The 11,579-nt window shown below is 45.0% G+C and overlaps 1 long non-coding RNA gene across 1 annotated transcript; it reads left to right on the plus strand.

The window, feature by feature from the left end:
• Positions 1-3,180: 3,180 nt before the first annotated feature.
• LOC138643575 (uncharacterized) lies at positions 3,181-3,726 on the plus strand. The gene is made up of 3 exons (XR_011314192.1): positions 3,181-3,397; positions 3,474-3,548; positions 3,676-3,726. It is a non-coding gene; the product is annotated as an uncharacterized lncRNA (long non-coding RNA).
• Positions 3,727-11,579: the final 7,853 nt, after the last annotated feature.

An 11,579-nucleotide genomic window follows, 5' to 3' on the forward strand; every position in this document is an offset into this window, starting at 1 on the left:
CCCCATCATTGCCCTGTCAACCCAATCATTACCTTCTGCCCCATCACCCCCATCATTGCCCTCTCCATCAACCCAATCATTGCCTTCTGCCCCATCACCTCCATCATTGCCCTCTCTGTCAACCCAATCATTGCCTTCTGCCCCATCACCCCATCATTGCCCCCTCTGTCAACCCAATCATTGCCTTCTGCCCCATCACCCCCATCATTGCTCTCTCTGTCAACCCAATCATTGCCTTCTGCCCCACCATTGCCCTCTCTGTCAACTCAATCATTGCCTTGTGCCCCATCACCCCATCATTGCCCTCTCTGTCAACCCAATCATTGCCTTCTGCCCCGTTACCCCATCATTGTCTTCTCCGTCAACCCAATCATTGCCTTCTGCTCCATCACCCCATCATTGCCCCCTCTGTCAACCCAATCATTGCCTTCTGCCCCATCACCCCATCATTGCTCTCTCTGTCAACCCAATCATTGCCTTCTGCCCCACCATTACCCTCCCTGTCAACTCAATCATTGCCTTGTGCCCCATCACCCCATCATTGCCCTCTCTGTCAACCCAATCATTGCCTTCTGCCCCATCACCCCCATCATTACCCTCTCTGTCAACACAATCATTGCCTTCTGCCCCGTTACCCCATAATTGTCTTCTCAGCATTAGTGCGCATGCGCCAGCGCACTATGTCCCGGAAGTATTTTGCTGTGTTCCGGGACATAGTGTGCCAGCGCATACGCACTAATGCTTTTCGGCTTTGCTCGCAGTTGGGCAAAGCATACTGCGCATGCGCAAGGCAAGATTGCCTTGCACTGGCGTGTACTACGGAGGACAGAGAATGAACTTCAATCCAATATTGCGGCCAGCATGCAGACAGCGGGTAAGGAAAGGGTGAATCAAACACCCGAAAACTCCACCCATATCACCGAAAACCGGTCCCGCCAAATTCAGGTGACAGGTTCCCTTTAATGAAATAATGTATGGTGTGTAGTGTGAGTGTACTAATATACTCACATACTGCCACTTTCTCTTTATTGGAAATATAGGTAACAATAAATCTTGATTTCCTGCAGGCAGGATAATTTACGTAATCGAAACTCCAATCTGGGGAAGAGGACGGACCCGGCATGGGCCTATATACAGTACTTTCAAATGCCAGGCATAAATTTTAGTCGCAGTCCGTCCCTGGTCAGTATATTGTGTTTAGGTCAACACTAGAACGTATGAAACATTACAGCTTCTTGTTATTTCGTATCAAGATCTTAAAAAAAAAACAAACAACTGTTTGGCTTGTTTTTTAGACAACAAAAATTACCAAAATTACATGTTCAGCAATGTCAGCTATCTTTCATAAAAAGCAAATTTCCTTGTAGCTCCAGGTGCAAAATCTGAAACGGAGCCCGCAATCGGACAGGTGCCTTTTATAATACTGACGTCCTCTTGTGAGGTGCCATCGGGTACCTTTAGGTATCAGAATCTAGGTGCAACTGCTACCTTTGTGGACCCTATAAGTCTGCCCCCCCAAAACAAAAAAATGTAAAGTCAGTCCCATGCAATTAACAGATATGCATTTTGCTTGTTTGCAGTTAGTATAATGCATAAATGTAGAATACTGTATACTGCAATGGAGTGAGCAATGTTTGCAGTTTTCAGTCTTCAGTCAGCGCACAAGTCATCCATTTTCTATCATTTATCCTGCTTCCTGGAAAGACCCTGTTTGGGATCTGTGCTGACATTAGAGATTTACATTTAATTTCCAGTCATTAGAGTTTGATGGTTAATTAAGACTGGTTAGCTCCAGTGGGGACCAGCGACATTTTGTAGGACTCTGCAGGGATCTATGAATATATCTTCCCTGAGCAATTAAAATGAACCCAAGAATATAGAGAGAAAATGCCATACAGATTCATTTTATAATAATTGTATTCATTTTAACTATTTTTATTAGAAAATATATTGATGTTAGTTGCAAAAATAATATGGAACATGTATTTCGGATCTTCTGATCTTTGTAAAATGTTTAGGACAAGCCACCAATTTTACACATAGGTTTTTTTTAAAAAAACTGAGGACACACTCTTTGATTTCTATGGTTTTATGCATTAGAACACATTAAAAAAAATCTGGGCCTTAAAAGGTTTGAAAAATAGTTAAAGAAGTTGTATGTTACTTCTATATTGACCACCATTGGTATAGTGGTTTGTGCAGCCTGTGTGAATGTTTTTTTTTTTTTTTTTTTTTAATCGGATGTATTATTGCAAAGTCTAGTGGTCTGCAGCTTGTGGTTAGAATGTGTGAGTGCTTTTTTTTTTTTTTTTTTTTTAAGTGTTGATTTTTTTTATTACTGTTGAAACCATTCCCAGTTGATGTACTTGTATTTAAAATAAAGAGCATTTCTGCTCCATTGTGATTTTTAAAAAAAACGAAAAAAAAATATTAATAAAATGTTTATTAAAAAATTATCTGTAGTATAATTTCATAAAGGTAAATTTAAAACAGGTGTATGTACCAATGGTTACACATGCAATACAGAGTTGGTTGAGGGCTCATTTTTTACTAAAGGTTATCCTTTGAAGGTTTTTTGGGGGAGGTTATTTAAAAAAAAATGTGGTAAAAATATTTTTACATGGTGTCTCACATTTTTAATTTTTTTTTTTTTTTTTTGGGACATGGAAATTAATGGTATAACGTGCACCTGTTTTTGGGTTTTGGTGTTCACCTATTTCTCACATTTTAACAGGGTGTTTATTGTTAAACATTAACTAGTTCTGGGGTGGTCTAACTATAAATCCATTATACTTATTATATTACAGATACACTAGGGACCACAGCCACCGGCCTTACCACCAGGACCACATCCTCACATTTTTCAAAGTAAGTTTTGAAGACCCCAAATCTGCTACTTCAATGTGTAGAGCAGATTGCAAGTGTCTTTTAACTTACAGACCCACCAGGACCACAGCCACTGGCCTTACCACCAGGACCACAGCCACCGGCCTTACCACCAGGACCACAGCCACCGGCCTTACCACCAGGACCACATCCTCACATTTTTCAAAGTAAGTTTTGAAGACCCCAAATCTGCTACTTCAATGTGTAGAGCAGATTGCAAGTGTCTTTTAACTTACAGACCCACCAGGACCACAGCCACTGGCCTTACCACCAGGACCACAGCCACCGGCCTTACCACCAGGACCACAGCCACCGGCCTTACCACCAGGACCACATCCTCACATTTTTCAAAGTAAGTTTTGAAGACCCCAAATCTGCTACTTCAATGTGTAGAGCAGATTGCAAGTGTCTTTTAACTTACAGACCCACCAGGACCACAGCCACCGGCTAGCCCACCAGGAACACAATGTCCACTTCTGACAGCCCTCCTCCACAGCAACAGCGTGTATCGGTAAGTAAACAAAAAATTTTTTTTTTTTAATTTACATCATTTTTATTCACTACATGCATTTATTATGCTTTAACAGGAATCCGAATCCGATGAGGAGCTGTCAGAAGGGACCGAGACGGGTGGAGACATCCAAGTGGAGGAGGAACCAAGTGTAAGTAGTGGCGAAACACTTGCTTCACACATCACACTGCACCATACACAAAACAGATTTTCAGATACAACGTAACACAGAAAACATATACATACATTAAAGCTAATTTTTTTCTCCTTTATTTCAGTCTCCTGCTGCTTCTGCTGCTGCTGAACACCGTGAAGGTTCTCCCAGGCACTCCCAGAGTCGGCGGACTCGTCGCCGCGGTCGGCCATCAGTGAGTTGTTTTTTTGGGGGGATTCGATTGGTAATTTTGTTTTTCCGTGTACTAATTTTTATGTTTTTCTTATATTTTTTTTCTCAAAGGCTTCACAGCGTGCTCCCGCCGAAGATTTTGACATCAAAATCGAATCTCTAATTGAGGAGGTTCGCGAGCGGGAGCCGCTGTGGAACATGGCTGACCGCAGGCATGCTGATACCAGTGTCACCCGTCGGCTCTGGGAGGAAGTATGCCAGAACATCTTTCCGAGGTGGGAGGACCTTCTTCCACAGCAGCAGAGCAAACTATGTAAGTATTAACTTTTCAGTGATGTTTAGAGCTGAATGTAATGTCTTGCATTTACCAATTTTTTTTTTTTCTTCATTTCTGTCTTCACAGGTGGCAAGGTTAGGAAGCGGTGGCGGTCACTGAGGGATCGCTTTAAGAGGGAATTCAACAAGGAGATGCAGGCCCCGAGTGGCTCAGCAGGAAGGAAGAAGAAATCCTACAGATACGCCCCTGCCCTCTACTTCCTGAGGCGAACCATGCTGAGTAGAGTGTAAGTATTCAACATCCCAGTAAGAACCTGTCTAATCACAAAACTTTTGTTTCAGTCCGGGCTTTTTCATATCAATACATTAATTGTTTTTGTTTTTTCTTTCACAGCACCTTCTCCAGCCACCGTGCGCCTGCATCTTCCTCTGCGCCCTCTGGAGCGATCCCTCCTGAGTCCGCCACCGGGGACCACGTCGGTAGGCCCCACACCTCTGTCCCCTCCACTTAATCCACCTCAGGCACTGGAGTGCAGCCTTCGTTACTCGCATCTGATGCTCAACAGATAGCGTTCCCTTTACCCCACCCCTCTGACCCTGCCACCTCTACACCACCGTTAGGTTCGTGGCGGCAGTGACAGAGGGGTCAGGAAAGGAGCTATGCTCCTGAGTTCTTACATCTAAATGCATCCTTCCAAAGTTCTTTTAAAATTTTGGGAGAGCAAGTGACTGCTGGTTTCAACATGGTGCAATCACGCATCAGTGAAACCCACCATGAAACCAGCAGTCGCTTGGATAGGCTGCATTTAGATGTAAGTCAATCTCCAGCAAATCTTTTTATTCAATCCATGCTTAGGAGCATGGAGAAGCTTTCTTTTGAGCAGCAGATGCGGGTAATGAATAGCTGCCATAATGCTCTACTTATGGTCCTCCACGAACCACAATCTACCCCCACACCTCCCCACACATCACAGTCACCATTTCAACACCATGCCCCACAATATCAACGCCAGTCCCAATACACAACCCGGCCCACAACCCAAATGTATTCCCCAGTGTTTTCTTCTTCCTTGTCCAGCTTTCCTTCCCCATTAAGTTTTACAACTACCCCAACACAACCCCCCTCTGGTCAGCCTCCTGCTTTTCACCACCCTTCCACTGCAGACCAAACAAGTAGGGTTTCCCCATCTACCGACGTGGTCCAACATTCCAGCCCCTCCTCCCATAGTTACTCCACCCAACACTACCAAGATTTATAATTTTTTTAAGTACAAGTTTCTAAATTTACAACACAAAAAAATTGTGAAAAGAAAAAAAAAATATGTTTTTTGCAAATGAAAAAAAAAAAATTTCAAGAGTTACAATAAAAATCTTTCTGATTTAAAATCTACTCTTTGTGTGTGTGGATTCATTAAGGTAATATGGTAACTATTAAAAACGGTTAAATGAAAATAAACACCAGACGTTTGAAAGGTATAACACAATGGTTTTATTACCAAGCAAACCAAGCTTTGGGAATTTTTTTTTTTTTTTGTTTGCCAGAAACACAATTTTTACATAAACAACAAAAGCCACGAAAAACATGTCACACAATGATGTCTTGCCATGGAATCCGCCCAACAGGTGACAAAAAATAATCCGCAAACTGGTCCCTCATCCTAGTAACAGAACCTGTGGAGCGAACAGAGGCACTGCGGTAATCCCACAAGGTTGTCTCCAATTCTTCGTCATCCAAGGAAACGGGCTCCTTTGAAAGGACAAAGTTATGCAGCACCACACATGCCTTAACAACATCGTCTACAGTTTTGGTTTCCAGTTTTATTGCCGTCAGCAGAACTCTCCACTTTGCCGTCAATATACCAAAAGAGCACTCTACTACTCTTTTTGCTCTAGTAAGACGGTAATTAAATACCCACTTGGTACGGTTTAAGTCACGGCTACTATATGGTTTAAGTAGGAGCGGCGACAGTTGAAACGCTTCATCACCTACACAAACATATTGCATGGCTGGTTCACTTGTTCCTGGGAACGGTCTGGCTGGCGGGAAATCGTATGTATCTCCATACAAGCAACGACCCATTGGAGAGTTTTTAAAAAGTTGCGAATCGTTGGACCGGCCATAGGCTCCTATGTCCACAGCAAGAAACTTGCAGTTGGCGTCTGCAATAGCCATGAGTACAATGGAGAAGTATTTCTTATAGTTGTAGTACTCGGAGCCTGTTCCTGACGGTTTAGCAATCCTTATGTGTTTGCCGTCCACGGCACCAACACAATTTGGGAAATTGCAAATTATCTCAAATTGTTCTGCACTTCTCAACCAGATGTCCATTGATGGTTGTGGGATATACTCCGGCTGTAAAGTGTCCCAAATAGCCCGACATGTGTCCTTCACTATTCCGCCAATAGTGGAAATCCCCAGCCGGAATTGGTAATGGAGCGAAGTCAGAGACTCACCCGTAGCTAGGAAGCTGCAGGAAAACAAAATGTAAGAAAAAATTTCACAGACCATCAACTTTTTTTTTTTTTTGGTTTACTGTTAAAGTTATAATAAATGGCACTGTGAAAATGTTTTTTGTATGACGGGACGCACAATAAAACCTGCATGAAACATGTGTTAAATAGTGGAATGGCCTCAAACAACAAAAAAAATTACATGCTGCAGAAAATGGTGCGCAATGTGTCAGCGCAGTATTGTCTGCAGCATGTAATAACATTCAATATGAGCAATGACATAAAAAAAAAAACTGTGGAATGACGTCAAACAACAAAAAAAATTACATGCTGCAGAAAATGGTGCGCCATGTGTCAGCGCAGTATTGTCTGCAGCATGTAATAACATTCAATATGAGCAATGACAAAAAAAGAGGCTTACCGCAGTGTCACCAGGAGCCGCTCCGCCGGTGTGATGGCAAGCCTCATCTTTGTATCCTGCCTTTGGATGACATCCCCTAGTTTTCCAACCAAATAATCAAAATGTTCCATCCTCATCCGTACATAATTGAAGAATTTCTGTGGGTTGCACCGCAACTCCAAATAGTGGACTGGACACCCCTGGTCATCCGCAGCTCATTGATTGGATGTATCCAGAATCGTCTCACTCTCCGTTGCATCCTCCGTCTTTCTGCTGCCGCCTCCTTCTCCCGCACTATGATATCCAGGCGATTCGTCTCAAATATAACGTCAGTAACCAAACTCGCAATCCTCCCAAGTACACCATCCATCCTTGCCACTAAACTAAAACCCTCAAAGATGGTCTGTAAATACAGTCAGTATATAGATTTCCTTATTTTCCAGTAGCCAATCAAATTTGGGTGCCTCCCATTTTAAAAACTGATCCGTCGTAAAAACAGATGCAACGGATGGTAAAAACGGATGCAACGCATCCAGCATTTCAATGAAAACGTTTAGCGGATTTGCGACGGATCCGTCGAAATGCTGTATGCGTTGCATACGTTTTCCACTTTTTTGACGCATCCGTTTTTTCGGAAAAAAGACATTTTTGTGACGGTTTGCAGTTAACGCTAGTGTGAAAGTAGCCTTAGTCAAAAGTCGGGTTGGGTGAAATCGGCCGATTATTGCAAAAAGTCAGGGGCCGACCGAAACACGAAACCCAATGCAAGTCAATGGGGAATCAAAGTCGGCAGTGAGTGGAGGACAGGAAAGCACCTACAGTGTCCATTTTACTGCCAAAAACATCAATTCTTATTTCTTAAGCTTCTCAATCTTAATTTACTTTATAATAATAGTTAGGCATTGAAAACTGGGGGTCATTTGGCTAAAGTTGTGGGGAGGTAGGGCTGGCTCAAGATTTTCGTGGGCCCAGGAAATGCGGAATACGTCATGGCGGTGGAGCAGGGAGAGGTAAGTATTTCAACTTTGCAAGTGCTGTGATCCTGAGCAAGCAGGGGGGGGGCCCACTCGTTGGCACTTGGCACTGGCATAGGGCCCATCATAGTACGGCAGTGTGTTTGACGGCGGGTGGTGCCTCCCACTGCCAGAGACACTTTTGCGTACTATGAGGGGCCAGTGACGTCGCCAACGAGTATGCCCCCCCCACCTGATGAAGGAACCTGCACTTTCATCTGCACCTTCCTCTTTGTCCCTGTGTAAGGTGGTATAGTGTGCGGGAAGGGAAACCTGACTTTCAGCAGGGTCAGATTGTGGCTGTGTAGAGTGCAAGGGGAATGTAGTGGTCTGGGTCAATGTACCAGCACACTCATCTAGCAGTGGCTGGGCAATGGGCAAAATGAGGAAACACAGATATAGGCCCAAATAATAAAGTAGGCTAAATGCAGTTCAAAGTTGGTAACAGGACTAAACAGGCGGCATAGCTAGGTACTGGGGTGGGCTCCTCTGCTGAGTAGCAGACAGTGGTAGTAGGCGCAAAGTATTAACTGGTCTAAATGGAGGCCAGGGCCCCTGTATATTTTATCTATCATCTATCATTTCAACAAATTTGTATTGGCAGTGCCATTGAAGGATTTAACAGCAGAGACTACACAGTGGTGGAGCAGGAAGAGGTAAGTATTGCAAGTGGTAGAGCACTGTTCGAGCTGGGAGGGGAACACTCTCGTGGGCAGTGGTACTGGCACAGGGCCCCTCATATTACGATGGTGTGTCTGACGTTGGTTGTGCACCACCACCATCAGAGACACTTCATTGTACTATGAGGGACCCTGTGCCAGTGCCGTCGCCCAAGAGTGGGCGCACCCACCTGTCCAGGCAAACGGCACTCACACGAGTGCTTGCGCCAGGTGGTGACCACGGCCCTGTGGGGGGAGTCAGCCCATTTAAGGAGGTATAAAAATCGCCTATGGTAGACATTCAGCAGCTGCAAATGGCGGAATTGGAGAAGTCAGTAAAAGGAGGCCAAAAGCAAGACATTTTTCAGGCAAGCTATGTGTCAGCAGGACAAGGTGGGGCAAAATAATTTGAAATCCATGATTGGTTCATTTTAATGAAGGTTAGATCATCAACATTCTGGGTAGCCAGACGTGTCCTTTTTTCGGTCAGTATTGAACCAGCAGCACTGAAGACTCTTTCTGATAGCACACTAGAAGCAGGGCAAGCGAGCTCCTGTAATGCATATTCTGCTAATTCAGGCCAGGTATCTATTTTAGATGCCCAGTCATCAAAGGGGAATGACCTGTGAGGGAGAACATCGATAAGGGAAGAAAAGTAGTTCGTAACCATACTGGACAAATGCTGTCTCCTGTCACTTTGAATCGATGCAGCAGTACCTGTCATGTCAGCAGTCATTGTGAAATCACTCCACAACCTGGTCATAAAACCCCTCTGTCCAACGCCACTTCTGATTTGTGCACCTCTAACACCTCTGCCATGTTGCCCCCTACAGCTGGTGTGAGAACCATCACCGCCGCTGTGTGCTGGGAATGCCTGAACCAAACAGTCTACAAGAGTTGCTTGTTTGGTAGCCAATATTTGCTCAAGGTTCTCATGTGGCATGATATTTTGTAATTTTCCTTTATATCGAGGATTCAGGAGGCAGGCCAACCAGTAATCGTCATCGGTCATCATTTTGATAATGCAGGGGTCCCTTTTTAGGATACGCAAGGCATACTCAGCCATGTGGGCCAATGTTCCAGGTGTCAATTCACTGCTTGTGCTGGGTTGAAGAGCACTTTCTTGCAAATCAACATCACTTGTGTCTCACAAAAACCCTGTACCTGACCTTGCAATGCCACCAGTTTCTATTACCCCCTGTGAAGCATCCTCCTCCCATAAATATTCATCCATCATCCTCCTCCTCCTCTTCGTCCGCCACCTCGTCCAGGAGAGTTCCCTGAGCAGACAATGGCTGACTGTCAGCAAGGCTTCCCTCCTCCTCGGCTGCAGATGCCAGCTCCTTAATGTGCGTCAAACTTTGCATCAGCAGACGCATTAGTGGGATGCTCATGTTTATGATGGCGTCATCTGCACTTACCAGCCATGTGCATTCCTCAAAACACTGAAGGACTTGACAGAGGTCTTGGAGCTTCGACCACTGCACACCAGACAACTCCATGTCTGCCATCTAACTGCCTGCCCGTGTATATGTATCCTCCTATAAATTAATCACAGCACGCCTCTGTTCACACAGCCTCTGAACCATGTGCAGTGTGGAGTTCCACCTTGTTGCAACGTTGATTATTAGGCGGTCCTGAGGAAGATTCAGCGATCGCTGATGGTTCAGCATATGGCTGGAGTGTACGGGCGACCGGCGGATGTGCGAGCAAAGTCTTCGCACCTTCAAGAGCAGGGCTGGTAACTCCGGATAATTTTTGAGGAAGCACTGCACCACCAGGTTCAAGGTGTGAGCCAGGCGAGGTATGTGTTTAAGTTCTGAAAGGGCTATGGCAGCCATAAAATTTCTTCCGTTATCACTGACTACCTTGCCTGCCTCAAGATATACATTGCCCAACCATGACTGAGTTTGTTGCTGCAAGTACTCGGCCAGTACTACCGCGGTGTGTCTGTTGTCGCCCAAACGCTTCATTTCTAACACAGCCTGCTGACGCTTACCACTAGCTGTTTGATAATGGGACACCTCGTGTGCAACACTGGCAGCTGCGGATGGAGTGGTCGTGCGACTGCGCTGTGGATGAGCTTTCGCTTCTGGAGGAGGAGGAGGAGGAGGGGTGGTGAACGCCTACAGCCAACTGTTTCCTAGACCGTGGGCTAGGCAGAACTGTCCCACTATGGCTGTCCCCTGTGGACCCTGCATCTACCACATTAACCCAGTGTGTCGTGATGGACACGTAACATCCCTGGCCATGCCTACTGGTCCATGCATCTGTTGTGAGGTGCACCTTTCTACTGACTGATTGCCTCAGTGCATGGACAATGTGGTCTTTGACATGCTGGTGGAGGGCTGGGATGGCTTTTCTCGCAAAGAAGTGTCGACTGGGTAGGTCATAGCGTGGTACTGCATAGGCCATCAGGGCTTTGAAAGCTTCGCTTTCAACCAACCGGTAGGGCATCATCTCTAACGAGATTAGTCTAGCAATGTGGGCGTTCAAACTCTGTGTACGCAGATGAGAGGATGAGTACTTTCTTTTCCTAATGAGAGTCTCTTGTAGGGTGAGCTGGACTGGAGAGGTGCATATGGTGGAACTAGTGGTGGTGGTGGTGGTGGACATGGCGGATTGAGAGAGGGTTGATGATGGTATTCTCAATGTTGGCCTACATACAGTGTTTCCTACCAATAACCTTGTGATTCCCTGACTGCTTTGGCCTTGCGACGATACCTCCACATTTGCTGCTGGTGGTGTCCTAACCGGTGGGCTTACAGTGAGGGAAGCAATGTAGCGTTGCTGACTACCTTCATTCTGAGCAGGTGCACCAACGGTACGGGACGTTTGGTAGTTAGTCCAGGCTTGCAAGTGCATGCTGGTTAAATGTCTAAGCATGCACATTGTATTTAAATTTTAAAGATTCTTCCCTTTGCTAAAGGTCTTTGAGCATTTCTTCCAGATAACTTTTGACTGATCATTCGGATCTTGGTTAAAAAATTGCTACACTGCACTCTTCCTACTATGGAATACCTTTTCAGGCATTGCA

The sequence above is a fragment of the Ranitomeya imitator genome, chromosome 6 (genome assembly GCF_032444005.1).
Source record: "Ranitomeya imitator isolate aRanImi1 chromosome 6, aRanImi1.pri, whole genome shotgun sequence".
NCBI lineage: Eukaryota > Metazoa > Chordata > Amphibia > Anura > Dendrobatidae > Ranitomeya > Ranitomeya imitator.